The 19,382-nt window shown below is 31.7% G+C and overlaps 1 long non-coding RNA gene and 1 pseudogene across 1 annotated transcript; one reads left to right on the forward strand and one right to left on the reverse strand.

The window, feature by feature from the left end:
- Positions 1–4,304: 4,304 nt before the first annotated feature.
- LOC120131409 lies at positions 4,305–8,249 on the reverse strand (annotated as a pseudogene).
- LOC120131410 lies at positions 8,097–18,988 on the forward strand. Its single transcript, XR_005516915.1, has 3 exons — positions 8,097–8,215; positions 13,644–13,650; positions 18,951–18,988. It is a non-coding gene; the product is annotated as an uncharacterized LOC120131410 (long non-coding RNA).
- The last annotated feature ends 394 nt before the right edge of the window (positions 18,989–19,382 follow it).

The raw sequence follows: 19,382 nt of genomic DNA on the forward strand, positions 1-19,382 counted from the left end.
ACTTCCTCCAACTCATTCCTGTATATTGACTATCAAAACTCGTACTCTGCCACGGCAAGTTGCACTAGCTTCTCATTCAACAGGGTTGACAACATGCTTTTAAAACAGAAGCATTTCGAAAGTTTGGTGATTAAATTAGAAAAATTGAAAATATATTGAGTAAAATAGAAAACAGTATAGTTCAGTGGGGAATGTGTAATTTACCCATTTATTATTTATCCTATTTTAACTTTTTTTCTATCATGAAATTACATTTTTTAAATATTTAATTTTGACACATCATAACACAATTAAAAACTTAACAATTAAGTGACAAAAAAACTCAATGTATAAAGTTTAGTGAGTAAGGGTATGTTTGTTTCACGTAATACATTTTCAGTGGAGGAAAACTGGTTGGTCAATATAAAACATTTTTCTGGTTAATAGAATTTCCTTTGCATTTTTTGGAAAATGACTTACGGTCTGATTTTCTGTAAATCATTTCTCGAACTTTTCACTTCAAAAAATAAATACTCAAAATAATTTTATTTTGTGTATTTAATATTAATATAATATTTTAATATAATTTTAATTTAAATGATATTAAAATATTTTTAATAATATAATATACTCAATTATATTATAATAATATAAGATATTATATTTTTATTTCAATAATATATAATAAATTAATAATAATGAATAATATTATTTATATATTTAATATTAATATAATAATCTAATAATATTTTAATAAATATGTTTAAAATATATTAATTAATAATTTTCAAAATATAATATAATACTCTTTAATAAATAATTAATATAATTCATAATATTTTTATTTCAATAGAATGTTCTAATCTTAATATTTTATTTATAAAATTATAAAAATATTTTTTAATAGTAATGAATAAATTATTCTAATATTTTTAAAAATAATAATAATTTTTTATAATAAAATACATTATTAATTGAGTTTAATATTTATAATAAATAATTTCTAAAAACTTCATCTACTAGTGGAGAATGGTTTACTCAGTCTCTTTCAAACACGGTAAAACATTTTCAAAAAATATAAGTCATTTTACGAAAAAATATTTTTCGAAAAATGTTTTCAGTGAAACAAATTGACATTAAGATAAAATAAAATTTGAATGTATAGTGTGTGTAATAAGAAAACCAGCAAAGTTCATTTACCAAGCGTATAATTTACCCTTGTTTTTTCTTTTAGTTGAGTGCAGAGTCACGAAAGAGGATGGCATCAAATCGAAGACATGAAAGATTTTTTTATTATTAAAATTATTTAATTAGTATTATAAATTTATCATCGTGGATTTTAGGGTAAAGTATATAAGTGGTAATTTAATTATAGAATATTATTTTGTTGAGTCTTTTAATTATTAAAAATTAAAAAATGATCTCTCGATTGTTGGGTGTTGCTTTGTTAAATTTCTGGATTATTAAAAGTTACAAAACGATCATTCAACTATTTATTATGTTTCAAACTTTTCATTATTTATTAAATAATTGACGATAATATGAGATGAACGTTAACATGTTTACTAGAATATAATAAAATATAATCTTACAAACTCTAATGACAATCATATATTAGTTAGTATGTTAATCTTCAACTCAGACGATTGTCAAATTTTTAACGAAAAATTATGAATTTAAAACTTAATAAACCATTTTATAACTTTTAATAGTCGATAAACTTAATAAAATAACATCTCATAATTAAATAACTCTTTTTTAAATTTTAATACTTAAAAGAATTAATCAAACAATACCCCACAGATAAAAACCATTTACGTACTTCACTCAAAAGATAGATTTTATATGATTTTGTGTTAATATTATATCTATCGCCAAACAAAGTCAGTCATCTCACTGACTTTCAGGTTTTAGTCACCGGCAGAGGTCCCACTTTAACATAACACGTAGCAGCCCCGTTCAGGTGTGACATCAGCCCTCGTAGTGGGGCAGTACGTTTATGTGGCTCATAGTTTCGGAAACTGCCAAATCACACGGAAAAGTATGCGTGCTTGGATAGACATGGATGAGACAATTGAAGTGGTCCAATTCATACGGCACGAAAATCAATGCAACGACCAATTAAAATTTTTGGTGGAGTATATAAATGATTTATTTAGGACAAGAGGGGCATGTCCCCCCTAAAATATTAAAAAATAATATATGTAATTATTTATTTTTATTTTTATAATAAAAATATATAATAAATTATTAAGTTTGGTTGTTCCAAAAAATATGTAAATTATTTTAAAATTTAATATCTACTTAAATATCATTTATTAAAAGAGTTTATATCTATTTTAGTATTATTATTTTATTTTTAAATAAATAAAAATATATTTTTTGTTATTTTTATTTTAAGATACAAAACAAATATTTTTATTTTTTATGTTTTGGTTCTACATCTCATTTGAGTTGAGAACTTCAATAAAATTATCAAGTATTTTATTTCATTTGAAGGTAATTTTTTTTAAAATATTTTCAATTCAATTAATATTTATAATTTTATTTTAATAATATATATATATATATATATATATATATATTGTGTAGGTTCATGAATTCTCATCTCTAAAATAAAAAATAATTTAGAAACAAAATTTTATATATATATATTAAAAATATATATATTTAAAATATCTCAAAATATATTGGTTATATAAATATAAATATAAATTTAAAATTTATTAAATTTATATATTATGTAAAATTACTATGATATTAAATCAATATATTTTGATGGTTATATGTTATAAGTTGTGTGAAATCATGGGCAAATTAAAAAGACTAGATGAATTTTGTTTCTTTAAATTTTTATGTGAATAAATAAATTTTTAAGTTTATAAATTTTTTCATTAGTATGATATTTTGATATATAATTTATATTAGTAAAGATGCTAAAATATTTGATTAATAATTTTTTTTAAAATGACCCCCCAAAAAATTAATGTTGAGTTTTGCCGCTGTTAATGGAATTAATTTAATTATAAGAGATTACATGGATTAATAAGGATACATTTGGTAAAGCTTTATAAAAGTAATTTTAAAAAGTTCATTATAACCGCAAAGTAAATGTCAAACGGATTAAAAAAATCGGTGGGAATCATAATTTCAAACCAACCGCAAAATTTAGGATTTCTAGTTTTTTTCATTTTTCAACTTTACGTTTGAAAGCAAATTATAATTTTACCCTTGTTAATGCATAGACTCTACTCAATTATGCATTTATATTTAATTTTAATAATTTAATACAAACATCCTTAAAGAATAATTTATTAATTTTGATAATTTTATTTTAATTATTTAAAAATAAAAAATTTTATGATTTATATATTAAAATATTAATATTGAGTTATATAAAATATATTTTTATTATAATTATAGTTTTTATTTGTATTTTTATATTTTTATTATAGGTAAAATTGATATAATTCATATATAATAATATTTGTTTGAATTTATTATAATTTAAATCCTATAGTTTTTAATTTACAACATGATATTTATAAGGGACATTTATTTTTTCAAACTCATTTTTGACAACAATTTCAAACAATTAAATTTTAAATACACTCTTATACAACTTTTTTAAAAATTTATTTTTACGACACTTTTAAAAATCAATTTTTAAAAACTATAGTGGCGAGATGATTTCTGGATGACAATTCTAGCTCACACGACTTTTGACAATCGAACTAAAGAATTAATGAGATAAGATTTACTTTCTTATGTTATCTCTGATCATGAGCTCAACGAAAATAACACCTTGACATATCCTTACAACCCAATCATTAAAAAACTAATTAAGGATTATTGAAACCCAAATCAATTATATGTCTTAGGACCAAAGATGAATCCATGATGATTAGATATTGTAATGTAAAGACTTGGTTTATTATGATTTTTGGAAAGCAATAATCAAAGGACGCGATGGACCCAAGTTGGGAGTAATGACAGTGGGGGAGACAACTAGGAAGACTGCTTTTATGAGAAACCTTTTATGAGAAACCAATACCTGGTCGAAACATTAGAAGCACGAGATGAGGTAAGAAAATCATTTCATGTTTTTGAAACCCATAAAGGATTTTATCCTTTCATTTTTTTCATGTTGTATATTGAGTTGCTTGATTATGACCTTTGGGGTCTCGAATGAGCATTTGTGGACAGTACGGCTCCAACAGATATCTCTGATATCATCAGATCGATTTCTCGTTTAGTTTTTCTTGGCTTTCCACATTTTTTCTTAATACCATTCAACTTAAGCTTACATGAAGATTTTTCCCCCTCTCAAATTCAATTTTATTAATAAGTAAAACAGCACATCAACCATCTTGAATCTCCTGACAAGATAGAGAGCAACTTCAACCAGATAAAACTTACCTAACTTATAGACATAGTAGGCTATTTCATATTTTAAGGGGATGGACCAGTGGGGCAATTGATTGTTATCTCAATAAAGCTTATCACTTTGAGTTGAATCCAATATCCAGAGGGATATATATAGCCTTTTGGATGTCTTGAAGCATATCTGTATTGGAATCATATCTGTTTGTGGAATGGAAGAACATCTGGAACACCTTGACGCAAGATAAGTGGAGAAACTTGGAGGCTTTTGGCAATTCTCCCAATCCATCATCCACCAGAACATTTTGGAGAAACTCTCCCCACTTGTTCTCAAGAATTTCTCGAACATAGGTTGTCGAATCTTCGATGTCTGCTCCGGGTTCTCTCTCATGTACAGTAAAACATAGTTCATTTTCCCCTCTTCTTGTTCTTTCTGTCATTACCCGGTTGATTTTATCAATGATCTTGATTAAACATAAAGGAAGAACATCTGGTAGGTTCAATAATTTTCACCTGATAGCTCTGTATATCGTTGAGTAAACGAGGTATAAGCATTGACAATTTGGTAACAGTCTGGTATTCCCCTGCCCTAACTTTGGTGGCTGTTGGGCTTGGATTCAATAGCTATGAAGCTGGAAAACAATGGTGTGTAGAGCAATGGATACCATTCCAGTTACAAGGTATTCTTCCGTTGATGGAACAAATCCACCCATGCTCCACTTTGCCTCGCCTCCGCAAGCCATGAATTAAAGGTTCATACCACTTCATAGTAAAAAAAACAAAAGTTTAGTTTTTGTTTAGCTCAGGGAAAGAAATTAGTGAACCGCCGAATTGTTTAAACTTACAATCTGCTGAAGAAAACATGTGATATCTATTCCTTTCTGATGCTGAACTTTAGCTACAATTTCAGTGACGAGATCATCAAGGGCATTAAAGATGGTCTTACTGTGACCCACTCAATCCCTTAGCATCCCATCTGCAATGCGTTTCAATTGCATATCAGTGGATTGAAAATTAGCCTGTTAGTCTGTGATTGAAACTTACCTTGCAATTGCAGCGGTGAGGCTGTTCAGTTTCATCGAAGAAGCTTCAGTATCATAAAATCATCAGCAACGGTTATCACAACGGCACTTTTTGTTATTATAATCCTAACTTCAGAGTCATACGGCAACGGGATGCTTGAAGCAATGGCAAAGTAACAGTACGCAGTTCTTTCTCGCCAAACCCCATGTCGCTCATACCCCTGCTCTTGGACCACCTGTATATATAATTTATACAGAGTTATTTGGCTGGCTAGTCTTTTCTTTTTCTATAATTAAGATTGAATACTTAATCTTGTATTCTGATGATGGTGATATATTGCTGTGCTAAAAAAAAGATGATGATAATAAAAGAAGATGCACCGTGTCACATCCTCCAACTCATTCTGTATATTGACTGTCGAAACTCGTACTCAGCCACAGCAAGTTGCACTATCTTCTTATTTAACGGGTTGACAACCTGCTTTCAAAAGGTTTGATGTTTAATAATTTGACCATGAAGATACATTTCGTTTTCTTATCATTTTATTGATGTCAAGCTAAGCTGATATATATATATACCTGTGGGAGGAGGTTTTGCCTACCCACAAATGTTGGTATATGCTGTCTTCGATCCATGCTCTATGGTCAGACGATCCAGTCGAGCGATCCATGGAAATCTCAGTCATTTTCCATCTAGTACACGATTCACAAACAAGGAAATCAATTTTAGGTATATTAATATACCACAAATTGTCTCTTTATATAGCTTGTTCAATATGATGCGGGACAGGTTCGATTACCATTTTCTTCAGCCCGCTGCATCCAAAGCTAGTATCTTTCAACGCAATTTTCTCCAACACTTTCCTAGAAAATGATCTCGCCTGCTCGAGCTCATCTTCTCCTAGAAACTTAAGATCTGTGGCTCTGTAAACATTGAGCATGGTGATTGAGAAGTATTCTTGATTTTCTTCGATATGAGCTCGAACTTTGTCATTATTCAAGAACCAACATAATTGACCTGTTATGCAAAACATAAATATGTAATCATATTTATCTTATATGGTATGAAAGAAATCAAGACGAAGTTTTTTTTTTAATTGAATCGTACCCGGCGATATGGTATAGCCATGCATGCGGAGTAGTCGAAATGCTAAAGAATCTTTGTGCAACTGGATTGCCACATCCGCACCATTGCCTGACTTTCCTGGTGACTCTTGAGTTTTGTAATTCCTGAAAGTTTTAAACATAGATTGACATCAAAGGCTAGGATGTTAATTAATCGTGGGGAGCCTTTGGTTTTTATTAGAAGAATATTATGTTACGCTTATGAATTTTCTCACGTACCAGTAAATCTTGGCCAAATTGTCTTCAATTTCACGCGTAAAATGGTCAGCTAACCCCAGTCTTTGTAGTTGATTGACCAAACAAAGCCTTATTAGTCTTCATCCATGGGAAAAGTTGGTGGAACTGCATAAAAAAATTATTTTTTCCTTTTAAAATAATAATTTATGAAGCAATCGTGATCCATGTGATGTCATAGGATAGAAGTAAAATAAAATGAATTGAATTTTAATTTTAATTTTTTTAATAGCTTAGAATAAACCAAATGTAAATCCTTAAAAAATTAAATGCAAATTAAGGAGTGTATTGAGAGGCTTGAGGAGATTTCTTCCGATTCTTCTCTTCATGCTTATAGAGATGTCATTTCCCTTGTTGATGCTCTTTCTAAATCAGGGATTAAAAGCGTGGTTTGAGTTTCTCGAGGGTTGTTTATCTGGGTTGATGTTTCCTGTGGTCTTTCTATTAATGCTTCTTTTGCTGAGGAGTGTTTTTATAGTTGGTGTCTGAGCTTGCTGTTTTGTAAATAATAATAACTTTTGGGGAACTAGGCACATGCAGGACAAAAGTTGAAAGTTTAATTTGGCTGACCTCCATTACCACATCTTCCCACAACCATTTGCAGATAGGATAGACACATTTGATTTCCAGTAGCCATGAAAGCACGTGCAGCAGGGAGATTGGAACAATGAACCATCGCCACTCAAGTTCATGGTTATGTCTTCTTCACAAATATCGTAAGATGAAGGCAGTGCTTCAAGATATGATAGCAATGGAGGATACTATTTGCCAACAAGTCCATCGCTGCAACAAGTATCACGTATAATTATATAGCTAGCTACTGGTTAGATCTCAATACATGAAAAAAATTTAATTAAACATCAAGTGCAATTACGCATCAAGTAGGCTTTGCCGTTTGGAAATGTCGAACAACATGCCATTTAGTTGGGAAGGGAAGGCAAGCTCGATCCCAGCTTCACGTGCAAGTTTAATCATCCCCGGGAAAACAATGGTAAACCAGCGAGGAAGGTCGTCGTAGGTTTTTCCAAGGATTTTCTCAGCGTTTGCTTGAACAAAGTCCAGTCCTGATCACAGTTGCTCAAAATTATGACTAAAATCAATCAAAGAATGTAATTAAGGTACGTAGTAGAGAGATAATAATCCTCGCTTGATATTAGTTTGCTCCAACATTCCACCTGTGTAGTGCTATTAAGCAAGCAAGAGTAGCAGGAAGAGAGTCGATGGAGGGATCGCCATGGGCGCCCATACAGTCTCCCAGTACCCTTCGTCACTCTGGTTATTGGCCACCCATTCCAGGCATTCCTTAAACATGGAACATGTCTGGTCGGAAGGGATTGGAATCATGGCTAACCAGGCAGTGTCATAAGCAGAAGCTGAAACAAAAGAGTATGGGTCCTTGTCCGATAACATCTCTTCCTTTATCTCCTTCACTGAAGCTTCAATATTTGAAACCTTTGAACGCCCCATTTTAGGTTTAGTTAAAATCCAATTCAGTAATATTCTCAGACAGAAGAGATATTAGGAGTAAGTAGTGGTGCCAATTGGAAATCTATTTATGTAGGAAAGCTCCCGCACATGAAGGTTGTTGTTGCAACTTGCAACGTTATTCACGTGCACAGATATATGGTGCATTATTTTCTTTTGAAGTAGACAATAGACAAAATTCAACGCTGAATGACCAAATTATGCGTTTTCATGGGACAGAGACCAGCACACCTTCACTACCTTTGCTATTAGCCCCAACGTGTTTTACGTTGGCCGTATCTTTTCCTTGTACACTCATCTATAGTATAAACCCAACCCTTTAAAATTTGACAGCTGGCCCTACATTTATTTTTTTCATGTAAATTAAACATTTGGTAAATAAATTTTACTATCTCTCTTATTTTACTGTACTTTTAATTTTTTAATTTATTCACTGAATTTTATACATTAAATTTTTTTAACCAATTAATATTATATTATTTTTGTTGGCATATGACAATTGAAGTGGTCCAATTCATAATGCACGAAAATCAATGCGACGACCGATTAAATTTGCGGGAATATCATCAAGCCGTGTTCTTGAATCCCCAAACCGTCGCGCATTCCGTCATCGTCTTTTATTGATCCAATTATTTAAATAGGCCCGCTCCATTCTGTAGACTCAACCATGTTCCCTTTATTTGTTATAGCCCGCTCCATTCCAAAATTAATCTGCCCATTACACATAATTGGACAAGCCACATCTTTCTCCAAATGCCTTTAGTTTTTTTTTAAGTAACCCTTAGGTTTAATGTGTATTAGTTGGGTTAACTAATTGTTACTACTATCAAGGTTTTTGAATTTAAGGGTACGAAGAATTATACCTGATTTCCACGCTATATAAAATGCAAATAACATAAATGCTCCATTATTTTATAACAGAAAAATCCGAGTCCAATAGTATACCAATGGGCTTTATATGTATATACCATAAGACTATTTTAAATTATCAACACTTCTTTAATTGGAGTTATTTAATTATCTTATTGATTTATTTTTTATTTTGAATACTCCAGTTAATTCACTCATTTTGACAGGTGTTCGTAGTCACCCTATATATTTCATATTAAACATTGATAAATCATTTATCAATATATTATCATATTCTATTATTATTTAGAACATTATTAGTACTAATATTGTTTATTTTCACTATCTATAATAATGTGTTCGGTTAAATTTTTATCTTTACCTTTGTAATATTATAAAATCAATAGAATATTGAATTACATTTACAAAATTCTTTTGTTTTGTGGAGTATATAATGATTTATTTAGGACTACGGGGCGATAGCCCTCCTGAAATATTAAAATAATATATATATATTATATATATATATATGCTTTTTTTATTTTTAAATATATAAATTATTAAATTTGGTTGTTCTAAAAATATGTAAATTATTTTAAAATTTAAAAATTACCTAAATCATTTATTAAAAGTTAATATCTATTTTTGTATTATTATTTTATTTTAAAATAAATAAAAATATATTTTTGTTATTTTTTATTTTAAGATACGAAAGAAATTACTTGTATTTTTTTTATGTTTGGTTCTAAATCTTATTTGAGTTGAGGACTTCAATAAAGTTATCAATTATTTCATTTCATTTGAAGGTAGCTTTTTAAAATATTTTTAATTCAATTAATATTTATAATTTTATTTTAAATATATATATTTATTGTGTAGGTTCATGAATTCTCATCTCTAAAATAAAAAAGAATTAGACACAAATATTATATATATATATATATATATATCTCTAAATATCTTGATTATATAATATAAATTTAAAATTTACTAAATCTGTATATTATGTAAAATTATCATGAAATTAAAATAATATATTTTATGGTTATATATATAGTTGTGTGAAATTATGGGCAAACGAAAAAGACTAGACGAATTTTGTTTCTTTAAATTTTAATGAACAAATAATGTTAAAGTTTATAAAAAAATTTATTAGTATGATAATAATTTATATTAGTAATGATGCAAAAATATTTGATCAATATATAATTGTTTTTAAAATGACTCCCAAAAAAAATTATTGTTGAGTTTTGCTACTGTTAATGGCATTAATTTAATTATAATATATTACATGGATTACTAAATATGTGTTTGGTAAAGCTTTCTAAAAGTACTTTTAGTTAACAAGTTCATTTTGACCTCAAAATTAATGTCAAACAGATAAAATTAAAAAAAATTACGGTGCGAACCGTAGCTTTAGACTTGACAAATTTGACGCGAATCCGATTATCCTAAACGAGACTCGACATAGACCCGAAATTCAAAAAACCCAAATTGACCCGAATTTCAGCCAAACCAAAGTAACCCGAATCGAAAATAACCTAATCGAACCGAAACGACCCGAATATAACCGAAACCAAAAAAAGTAACCCAAACCAAAAGCAGCCGAACTGAAAATAACTTGAACCAAATTAACCTAAATTTAATTTTCCCAACTCAATTTCTTACAAAAATATATAAATAATTATATATACTTAATTTAACTTATACCCAACTCTTATACCCAACTCAACATGAATTAACTTAAAGATCCAAAGTTAACCCAAACCGAAAATAAATGATCAGATATTAATTGACCTGAAATTAACCGATCCGATTTGACCTGATCCGAAATGAACTGATCTAATATGACTCGAGACTGACTTACTATAGACCCGAATAAAACTGAAACATGAAATGACCCGATCCGACCCAAACCTGACCCGAATTAATTCTAAACGAAATGACCCGAAATAAACCCGATTCGAATAAACCAGTTTGCCATCTCTACATAGTTTCAAACCAACATCAAAAGCTAGGATTTCTAGCTTTTCATTTTCAACTTTGCGTTTAGAAATAATTATAATTTTACCCTTACTATTGCATGAGTTATACTCAATTATGTATTATATTTTATTTTAATTTAACTAACATCCTTAAAGAATATTTTGCTTTTGGAAATTTATTTTAATTATTTAAAAAATAAAATTTATGATTTATATATTAAAATATTAACAGTGAATTATATAAATATATTTTTATTGTATTTTATATTTTTGTTATAGTTTAAGTTGATATAATTCATATATAAGTGTAAATATAATTTAAACGCTATATTTTAATTTACAATAAGATCTATAAAAGACATTTTATCTTTTCAAACTCATTTTTTAACAACAATCTCAAACAATTAAATTTTAAACTACACTTATGTACAACACTCTTAAAAATTCGTTTCTATAACACTTTTAAAAGTCACTTTTCGATTGGTCGATGACCGTCAATGTTCTTTCCCTCTATTTTTTATTATATCTTTACTAATTTGTTGGGAACGATAAACCCTGATCACTCACCATTTCCTTAGTCTCTCTCTCTCTCTCTCCTTGTCTTCTTTTTTTTCTTTTTCTTTTTTTCTTTAAGTTTGTATCGTTTTTTATTGATCATATCAACTTTTTCTTCTTTGATTTTCTTTAGCCAGCGGTGTCACTGGCTTTGATGATAGTTGTCGACCGCCGGTTCTCTATTTTTTTCTTTTTTTTTAAATAAAAATAATTCTACATGTGTTGCACTTTTATCTTTGCCTTTGTGACACGTTATCTTTATCTTTGTGACACGTTATCTTTGTCTTTGTGGCACGTTTTTTTTCTCGATCTTTTTTCGTTCTTTTATTTATATTTTTTAGGGTTGGATTTGCTGACACCACGACTTATCAAGATGTCACTTTTTCGAAATCTTGTTGATCTTCCATGCTATGGACATTTGTATTGAATTTGGATATGTGATTTTGCATTTGTGGATAGTTTCTCATGACGCTCGACTATGATCTGCAGTTCTCGGTGGTCTTTCAATAGTTTAATTCTCTTTTATGATTCGTTTATTGATGCAATTAGATTTATTCATATATATTTTAGGGTTTTTAACATTTTTCATGTATGGTCCTTATATGATCTAAAGTTTCTAGTTTCAATGTTATAGGAAAAGTTCAAATTATATATTTAGTTTACGGTGATAGTTGTAAACTCTTATTGCAATTTCGAATATTTTATTTTTTAATAATATTAGCGGTTTCTACTAAAAATAAATAAAAGTCACTTTTTTAAAATTATATCAAACTGGCCCAGATGATTTGCTGGGTGACGATTCTAATTCATACGACTTTGACAATCTAATTAATGAATTAATGAGATATGCTTTACTTTCTTATGTTATCTTTAATCATGAGTTCAATTAGAATGGCATCTCGACATATCCTTACAACCCTATCATTAAAAAAAACTAATTAAGGATTATTGAAATCAATTATATGTATTAGGATAAGTGACGGATCCAAAAATTTAAAAATATAGTTAAAATTTTTTTCCTTTTTTCTCTATATAACGAGTATGCAAAAAAAAAAAGTTACAAAGAGGAAAATAAAGAAAGACATGACTAGTGTAAAATGAAACCCCTGGGGAATTGAACACCCCTGCAATCAACTTCGAGGAGGAACTTCACCTTGTCCGACGGTTGGGTAAAAATAACAAGATCTTCATCAATTTCACAACCCATTTTTGATATAATATCAGCACAAAAATTCCTTCGCGAAATTGGTGCTGGAATTAGACATTCCACTCCCGATCACGCTGACTACGAACATCTACTATAAGAGAGCCCGAGGGATGTATAGAAACATGACCTGTTGCAATCAAATAAATAGCCACAAGGGCATCCAGTTTACAAATAACATCCCGAAAATCGTTCTCCCAAGCAATTGTAAGACCGATTCGGATAGCATGGAGCTCAGCTGCAACACTCAAACAACATCCGAGATACGTCGAGAACCCTAAAATCCAATGGCCTCTTGCATCTCGAAAAATTCCACCAGCTCCAACAATTACATGATCGCCATTGCTCACTCCGTGATTGTTCATCTTAATCTTTCCCCTCGCCGATGATTCTCATGGCACAAGTCACTGCTGGACTAGCTTTCGTTCAGGTGGTGCGTAGGCCAAGCAAACTTCCCTCGAAGAATTCAGAATGGACTAGCTTTCGTCGAATCATGCGATTCGCTAGATTTTGAAGTATGCGACCAATTCGGTAACACACGAGTTTGGTTTCTAGCATAAACAATAGGGCCATCACCAACTCCATATAAAGCTTTCAAAGAACGAACCCAAAGGCTGTCAGGCTGCTGAAAAAAATCATCAAGCTGGTTTTTTAGGATAACATTGTTGTGTAACCTCATCGATCGGAGACCTAATCCACCATATCACTTCGGTTTGCAATACATTTCCCAGGAGACTAAATGCGACACTCTCTTTTCATCAGAACCTCCCCATAAAAATTTCGATTTAATCGATCTACGCTATCAGTTGTGACCACTGGAAGCTTAGAAGTCAACATAGTATACGTAGAATAGCAGATGTGACCGAATTGATCAAAGTGGTTTCCCCCGCAATGTTAAGAGCCTTCGATTTCCATCCGCTTAACTTCAGAGTCATTGTATCAATGATTTCATGATATGTGTTTCTAGTGACACGACCATGTATTAATGGTACTCCGAGATACTTTCCCAAATCCTTCATAGACCCCATGTGAAGGATCCGTCCCAAATCCTCTAGCTTTAGGATAAATTAAAATTTTGGACTTCTCATAGTTAACTTTGGCTCTGGAAGCACTGCAAAAATACTCGAGAACCTGCTTAATAACACGAGCTTGGCTCTCTGTAGCCTTCTAAAACATAAATCATCAGCAAAAAATAGATGTGAGATTCTCGTTCCACTCTTACCAAGCCTCACCGGTTTCCAGTTCCCGATGTCCACCCCCTGTTGAATCAAATGACCCAATTGTTCCATGCAAAGAACAAATAGATAGGGTGAAATAGGATCCCCCTGAAGAAGGCCTCTAGAAGGACTAAAGAATTCAGTTTTCTCGCCATTCTATAGAATCGAGAACTTCGTGCTTTGAGCACAAAACAACAAAAGATCCACCCAAAGGCGTGGAAAGCCAAAGAACACGAGTCTCCTCAAGGAAATCCCAACAAACTCTGTCGTACCTTCTCAAGATCGATATTATCGCAACAAGATCGTTCTTCCCCTTACACCTTCTCACTCTATAAATCATCTCCTGACCAAGAAGGATGTTATCCGAAACTTGACGACCTGGAATAAAGTTTGTCTGAAAGGGAGGCACCAAGCTGTCTAAGTACAGGTGAATCCGATTTACCAAAACTTTGGTAATTAATTTGTAAACAATATTACATAGGGTAATAGGCCTAAAATACTTTATCGATTCTGGATGAGTGACTTCCGTAATTAGACAAATAAAAGTCTCATTAAGCTCTGCAGGAAAGGAGCCCGATTCTGACACATAATTTACCACTGAACACAAAGACGGGCAGAAAGTTGTCCATAAGGTTTGATACACACCGCCTGGAAACCATCAATTCCCAGGGATTTCCAAGGTTTCATCATAAACAAAGCTCGATGGACTTCCGACTCTATTACCGCACTTGACATTAACTAACAAGCTTCATCACTTAGCCTTGGACAGTTAAACACAGGGATAGAAACGTTGCTAGAGGACTCATCTTGAAACAACTCCCGAAAGTAGTTAAATACCATGCCTTGCAACAAGCCATCATCCTAGATCCAATTCCCATTGCAATCTTTTAACATCGCAATCTTGTTTCATCGTTGCCGAGTCACCGTGGAAAGATATAAAAAGTGAGTGTTACGATCACCATAATGCTACCACTGTACTCTAGATTTATTAGCCTTAAAGATTTCTTCTTGACGAAGCAGGGCATTATAATCATTTATCAGCTTATTCTCAAGTAAATCTAATTGATGAGAGCGCTGGTTTACGGGAATACATTGAAGTCCAGCAATACGGGCTCTTAAGTTCTTTTTCGGCCAAACAAGTTTCCAAAATGGCGTCAATTCCATCCCATAAGATCTGTAGCAAAAGCCTTTGTTTTAGCAACAAAGCCGTCACCCAAAGAACATCAACCAAGTTGGCATGGTCCCAAAACCCTCCTTTTCTAACAACATCGCTTGAAAATGGAAATGTCACTTTGATCTATCGATACATTACTGTGATACATTGGATGACAAAGAGGCAATGATCCGAATGGAGTCTAGGTAAGTGCAAAACAAGCACTTCGGGGAACAAAGCACGCCAACCTGCATTAGCCATAACCCTATCCAACCGAGCATGAATCCGAACAATACCATATCTCATATTCCACCAAGTGAACGACTGTCCCTGAAAGCCTAATTCCATAAGATTACACTGTCGAATTAGTTCATAAAAATTGTGACAACGAGAAAGAGAATGAGGACTTCCACCACTCTTCTCCGATGAGTCAAGAATATCATTAAAGTCACCTGCAATAATCCAAGGGAGGCTAGACGTGCCTGCAAATTCCTCAAGATTATCCAGAGTCGTCTCCTGATTTCGAGAACTGGACTCGTATAAACTATAGAAGAAGAAAAGGTTCTATATCTACACCCTACACAACACAATGGACAAGTTGTGTGGAGGAAGATATAACATTAACAGAAATAACTGAATCATCCCAAGCAATCCAGATACAACTAGAGAAACCATCAAGATACACAATAAAACAATTATCAAACGGGAGGTTATTAGCAACAACCCTCGTATGTCGTCCTGCAATTCTCAGTTCAACCATAATAAAAATGCTCGGCTTATGTATGCTAATGACATCCTTAGCATTATACAAAAACGACTTTTCCCCCGCTCCCCTGTAATTCTATACAATAATATTCATTGGGCAATGGGATAGAAAGACTCAAGTTGAAACTGCCCACTTGAGAGAGTACGACCATTATCATCAGACGAAATAATTTCCTGTGGAGTCCCCTCAACAATAAAAGACCCATTTGTTTCAACACTGCTGTCCAAGAGGTGAGGGAAGTGTTTCAAGTGGCTCTAAAATTCTGGAGTCCTCGGCAGCAGACGTAACATTGGCCACTTCTACCATTACTTCATCACCATTCGAAAAAGGAGCATGGGGGACCCTACCAACTACCCAAGCAGTACATAGATTTTCATTATTTACTGTTGAGGGAGTTGCATACATGGATAACGTAGCCGACGTAACGGGGACCACTTGCTTTGTAGGTTGACTTTTGGAAGATTTAAGTGGGGGCTTTGTTTTACCAACAGCGATATTTTCACGCCTGCCATGTGGGACCTATCTCATTGCCTTAATATTCTCTTTGCCATTCGGGAGGTGCAATCTTGAGGAATCGATACAAATTTATTTTGTTTCATTCTACTAAGATATCAACTAATGGGGATGTAGACACTAATTTTTCACTTTCATTAAAATTAAAATTATTATTTTTATTATTATTATTAATATATATATATTATTATTATTATTATTATATAAATAAATTACAAAATTGGAGCCCGTTTATATGCCCAGACCCAACTCTAGCCCAACAGTGACCAGTCCAGATCCAGAAACCCACAGGAAACCCTAAACCCAATTTAGGGTTTGTTTCATCATCCCAGCAGCCAGCCGCCTCAGCTCACAGTCGTTGGATCTAGCTTTGATCCAACGACCCAGATGGTTCCAGGAAAGGAAGCCCTAGGGTTTCCTAACCCTAGGTTATCATCCAAACCGCCTCAGCCAGCGCTACCACCGCCTTAGATGAACAATAAACAACTGTTACCTATGATTCCAGATGATCCATTCCAGCAGCAGCCACGAAGCCACCCTCTTCGAAGACTCCAAAAACACCACGCCGACCGTCCACGTCGCAGCTATGGGGCGAGTCACCAGGGCGAGTCACCACATAGTTTGGTGACTCACCAGATAAACCCCTTTGGACTGGTCTGATGAGAGCCTCGTCGAGGCTTATAAAAGCCATGGAGAACCTGCAAAAAAAAAAAAGACAGAGAGGAAGAGAGGAGATAGAAACCAGAAAGGAGGAGACAAGCAAGACACACAGACAGAAAGCAACGAAAAATAACCGAGAAGAGTGAGAGACTTACCAAGCGGCGTCGGAACCAAACGTCGTCAAACCGCCGTTTAATCGAAGGTAAAAAAACCTCGGTTTATTTTAGATATAGGGTTATCAGGAAAAACGGGGCTTGGATTTAGGACAAGGGAAAATCGGGCTTCGATTTGGAGTGGATTTTGTAATTTTCGGCCACCGTGAACGGTGGTCGGCGGCGCCAATCGGCCGGAACACGGTTATCGGCCGGAAACCGGAATCCCTCCGATGAAGAGATAAGACAGAGGGAAAATTTTTTCTCTCGTTTAGAGAGAGAAGGAAAAGAGGAAAATGAGAACCATTGGCCTTTAGGGCCGATTTTTAGGGTATAAATACCCTCATCAAAACGGCGTCGTTTTGATGAGGGTGTTTCTGTAATTTCTCACAGGGGTAAACCCCATCCGCAGTACTCCAAGTTTGTGCACTTTGCAATTTAGTCACTGAAGTTAACTTTTAATCATTTCAATTTAGTTTTTAAATTTTATTTTAATATATTTTAGCCATTAACTGTATTTATATACATTTAGGGTAAATAACCGATTTAGTCCCTTATTATTTAATTAATATTTATTTTAATCCCGTATAATTATATAGGTTAAATTACATTGTTAATATTTATGTTTTATAATATTTCGAATTGGAGCTTTTAATTTTAATAATCGATATTTTAATCATTGATTAAATAAGGGTTAAATTACTATTATTAATTATATTTCAAGTTATTTCATTAATTTAGATAATTTATATTTTAATACTATAGTTTTTTTATTTCATTTATTTTTTATTTATTTACAATGTTATTTATTATTACTTTTAATATATATGTAAATTATTACCTTCATTATTAATTTTATATAAATATATGTATATATATATATATATATGGTTTAAATAATAATATTTATTTATTTTAATATCAAAGAAAATGGCAGTCTTAAACAACTAGATGTCCTATTCTAATCTTTTAAAAAAATAAATATCTTACTTATAAAAACCAGAAAACACATATTGTTTTATTAGAGAAAATTATTATTTTTTAAATATTAAGAAAGACAGTCTTAAAGCAACTGGATGTCCATTTTCTGATATTTTTAAATATTTTACTTTTATCAATTATATATATTAGTAGAAATGTTTTGTTAATATTTATTTATTTTTTTAATATTAAGAAATTCTTAAAGCACCTAGAAGCCATTTTCTAATATTTATAAATAAATAATATCTTATTTTCTTAAAATTATAAATTTGAAATAACCGAATTATAAATTAATATTCTGAATTCTTAAATTTCTAACAATAGAGACAATTTATAATTAATAAAGTACCAATTTTGGGCGTTGTAGGGTGCTAATCATTCCCTAAACGTAACCGACCACGAATCCTTTTTATTTCTAAAAAATGAATTTTTGGTTAAACGCAGATCAGTTTATCTTTTAATAGACGTTTTCTTAAAAACTTTTTTAAAAGATAATTTTTAGGTATTCGACCTACCGACTCAAAAAGGCCGATGGCGACTCCCAAAAAATATTTTAAAACCATTTATTCACATCACTTTTCCCGCCGAGTAAAATTTTCGTGCCCGGGGAAAACCGGTTACGACAGCTTGGCGACTCTGCTGGGGACTGTAAACTTTAAAATTAATTATAAATTACTCTATTAATAGAAATTAAAATTCATTTATTTAATTTTTAATTCTTTTCTTTCAAATTTTTATGATTTTCATAATATTTTTATATTTTTATTTTTACTTTATTTTCAGATATTAATTTTTTATTTAATTATTTGTCAAAGGTTTGAATATTTCTCCTCACACACAACACTTGCATTGCATAACATAAGCTTCTAATCAAGCTTGTCCCTTTTAAGTGGGAGTGAAAGCGTCTTCGTGAGAATTTATTCTCCGTGTTAGACCTAGCAAGTAACTTTCGGGGTTCATATGCTCTATGTCTTCGTGAGAATTTATTCTCCGTGTCAGGCATAGAGAAAATGTATCCCCTCGAATTGAACTCGATCCGTTAAGTCTGTAATGGACTAGGATTGAGGATTTGACAGCCCAAGGGGGCATCAAGGACAATTCGAGTACCTTTACTCCTAG

The sequence above is a fragment of the Hibiscus syriacus genome, unplaced genomic scaffold, assembly GCF_006381635.1.
Source record: "Hibiscus syriacus cultivar Baekdansim isolate YM2019G1 unplaced genomic scaffold, ASM638163v2 tig00110556_pilon, whole genome shotgun sequence".
Lineage (NCBI taxonomy): Eukaryota > Viridiplantae > Streptophyta > Magnoliopsida > Malvales > Malvaceae > Hibiscus > Hibiscus syriacus.